The 3,722-nt window shown below is 42.7% G+C and overlaps 1 non-coding gene across 1 annotated transcript; it reads left to right on the forward strand.

Moving 5' to 3' along the window:
• Positions 1 to 3,329: 3,329 nt before the first annotated feature.
• On the forward strand, positions 3,330 to 3,448 carry LOC145408136 (5S ribosomal RNA). Its single transcript, XR_013898882.1, has one exon. It is a non-coding gene; the product is annotated as a 5S ribosomal RNA (ribosomal RNA).
• The last annotated feature ends 274 nt before the right edge of the window (positions 3,449 to 3,722 follow it).

Here is a 3,722-nt window from a genome sequence, read left to right on the forward strand (position 1 = left end):
AAAGCAGAAAAAATTTTGCCAAAAATTAAGTTCTCGGCCAATGTGCATCAAATTTTGGTGCATCCTAGCAGGCCAGTCTAGCGTCCAAAGTAAATACTTGGCAACACTGTCGGCGCTAGCATGAGACAGTGTGTATCAGTAATCTGCAGCATCTCGCCAACAGTCAGGCCAAAGGGTAGCACTCTGTCCATCATCCCTTTAAACCCCTCTATTTTCCCCATCCCACCCAAGGCAGAAGCCACGATTGAAATATCGTTATTTTATAGTGTTTGAGACTACTGTGACGTGACTGTGTCTATGGAACATACATATATTGTTTGTAAAGCATTGGTGCCATTACCATCCGTTAAGCCAAGGGCAGGAGTCGTGTTTGTTATACAGTACCGGGGTTTCCTACTCTGCTTCACCCTGCCCCAAATGATGTATTTTACCTATACAGTGAAGCCAATGCTTACATTGTGTGAAACATATAGTGTCTGGATTAGTTAAATAATTGACCTACTTTTGCAGGTGTTGCATATGCCACTGAGATACACCATAGTCGGGAAGGGATCAGGCATTCGTACACCATGGTCTGGAAGTGAATAATAAAGGAGGTTGGGATGGAATCTTTGTGACAGTGATATTACTACATATGGTTTAGTGTGAAATATTGTGAAATATACAGTACCTGTGTAAGACCCGGACGCCCAAGTCCCAGACATTTTGGGTTCAGGTCTTTGGAAAAAAAAAAAAAAAAAATTTTCAACCCTACTTTGACTCTTCCACACGGAGAAGAGTAGCTGTGTTTTGACATGTAGGTCCGCCGACAACCGCTAGAGTGCCCCTTCACGTTCCCCAGTTCCCGCCTACCTAAACCGTCATGACCATGCTTGTCACCATGGCTCCCCGTGTGCTAGTTTTTGTGAATAAACAGGAGATACACTGCAATACCTCACCACTAGACCACACAGGAATTTACATTGTTGTGCAGTGTTGAGAAATTAGAATGCAGAGTGTAAAGGATTAAGTGCAGAGTGCAACACCAGCGTGCAACACCAGCGTGCTGCAACGGGCATAGTGCAAGTAAGAGCAGACCGTGGAGCGTTAAACAATTATAATTCACAGTGCAAAGAATTAAATGTAGCACAATATTGGATTACTGTGCGTGCTTAACCCCTTAACCGCGGGGCGTCACTTTCATGACGCTTGGGAGCAAGGGATCATACCGCGGGGCATCGCTTTTGTGATTCTGTGTTATTTTGAATTCACCCGGGCTTCCAAGTGGGGGCTTGTATCACCTATCAGTACTGCCAATGTCCAACACTAGTCAGCACTCCTAATCTCATCTGTACTCCCATCCATTGTTGACAATTTAGCCATTTCTCCCCGTTCTTGACTCCCCTCCCTACCCCCCTTCCATTACCCTATCCTCTCGCCTGCCCGGCCGTGCTACGCTAAGTAAATCTTCCCTGGAATTTTTCACTGATTTCATCCATTGAAATAAGCCCTATGCCCTATTCTTATACCAAATAATATATACAAGAAAGAAATAAGGTAAGTGAGAGTGCCATACACCTGGAATTGGCTAGTTATCACCTGACAACACCTCACGTGAACTCGTTTGCTAATTGTCGCTGTTTTTTCCCCCTTGAAATATGCCGTATAATCTATTTTCGTAATAAATATACATATAAGGAGGGAAGGGAGAAGCCTAAGTGATATTTACATTCACCTGGAACTACCTAATTTATAATGTATTGTCTAGATTTCCTGCCAATCATTTCAGTGAAATACATAGCTGTTTCAAGAGCTACTTTTTTTTCTTTTTTTTTATGCGAGGAAGAAGGAACCAAAGGCCATGAGCCCGCAGTAACGGTTCCCTCCAAGAGAAAAACAAAATACAATATAGAGCCAAATTCAAGATCCGATCATTTTGAGATGCCTGGACACACTGCGTTTGAAAGACTGGAGATCATAGGCAGCAGGAAATACAGACAGAGGGAGACAGTTCCAGAGCTGACCTGTTGCATAAATGAAAGACTGGGAGTAACGGTTAACTCTTGCATAGAGAGTTGGACAGAAAAAGGATGAGAGTTTGCTGCCAGACCGGTGCTACGCGCCCGTCATAGAGGTGGAGGAATGCAAGCAGACAGTTCAGAGGAGCAGTGACCATTAAAGTAGCGATAGAAAAGAGATAAAGATGCAACAGTGCGGCGAAGAGACAGAGGTTGAAGGGAGTCAGTAAGAGGAGGAGAGTTAATGAGACGAAAAGCCTTTGACTCCACCCTATTGAGAAGAGCTGTATGTGGGGAGCCTCTCCACACATGAGAGTTGTACTCCACACAGGGGTGGATAAAACCCCTGTATGGAGTCAACAATTGCGCAGGGGTAAAGAAAGAGTGGAGTCGGCTTAGCACACCCAATCTCTTGGAAGCAGATTTTACAAGAGATGTAATATGATCTTTCCAAGATAAGTCCCGAGTAAATGAAACCCCAAGCATGTTCAAGGATGATGCAGGATTAAGCTGAATATTATTAAACATTAGTGGGTATACCTGTGGAAGATTTTGTCGGGTTGATAGGTGTAAGAACTGAGTCTTAGATGCATTAAAGACAACCATATTATTTTTACCCCAGTCAGAGATACGAGCCAAGTCAGACATTAGGTGTGCCATAGCCTCATCCCTGAATATCCCCTAAGTAGGCCTCTACCCGGGCCGGCCCTCCCTTATCAGTTCTCTCTCATCTTCCGAAGAGGAGGTACGTGTCTGTTCCTCTTGCTGACTTCAGGGCCTTTTTCACCCCCATGCAAAGGGCCCTGTGACCTTTACCCCCTACTAAACCTCGTGTGGAAAGAGGTAAAGGGCTGACAATTGATAAAAGAGTGACTACGATCTTTCTATTGAGTAAAACAGTGCAAGTGGAATAGTAAATAATGTGTAAACAGCAAGTGAAAGTAATGAATGTAAATATACGTGAACAATGGAAAATAGTTTTATAAGTTACTTCAAGTGACAGTGCATAACACAGTGTAAATAAAATAGAAAAGTAAATAACGTAAATAAAATAGAGAATGTAAATAGAAATGTAAATGAGTAGTATTATAAGAATACGAGTATATACCCTAGGAGTAATGAAAGTGAAAGTTTCACTCTAGCATGTCTGAATACTATGAGTTATGAGAGTGAAGATGAAAGTGACATTCACTCTCAATGCTAGTATACAGGACGAGAAAGTGAATGCTACGTATTTTACTGAAAGAAATTGATTCCCTACAGTGACAATAAACTAATACTACTGAAGGAAACTTATGGATAAAGACTGTAGATATATATAAGTGTTATATAGCCAACGGCCATACCACGTTGAGTACACCGCTTCCCGTTCGATCAGCGAAGTTAAGCAACGTTGGGTCTGGTTAGTACTTGGATGGGTGACCGCCTGGGAACACCAGATGCTGTTGGCATCCCTACGTCAAGTGGGGTTGGTGGAGGATTAGTGCCCCTCCCTGTAAAACAATTAACTCTAAGCCCTTGGCCACCCTGTCTGGGATACATGGCGTCTGGCAATGAATGAATGAAAAAAATATAGTAATAGAAATATAAAGTGTGAGGGGTTTTATGAATAATAAATGACAGAGTACCAAGAGCGAACTAGCGCAAGTGCGGCGGTCAGACGTGCTCATAATTTTCATTGCTTTCACAGTGGGTTTTTTTTTGGAGTATGGATCCCAAACTACT

The sequence above is a fragment of the Coenobita brevimanus genome, chromosome 75 (genome assembly GCF_032717465.1).
Source record: "Coenobita brevimanus isolate Jiangsu-jjx chromosome 75, ASM3271746v2, whole genome shotgun sequence".
In the NCBI taxonomy this organism is placed as follows: Eukaryota; Metazoa; Arthropoda; class Malacostraca; order Decapoda; family Coenobitidae; genus Coenobita; species Coenobita brevimanus.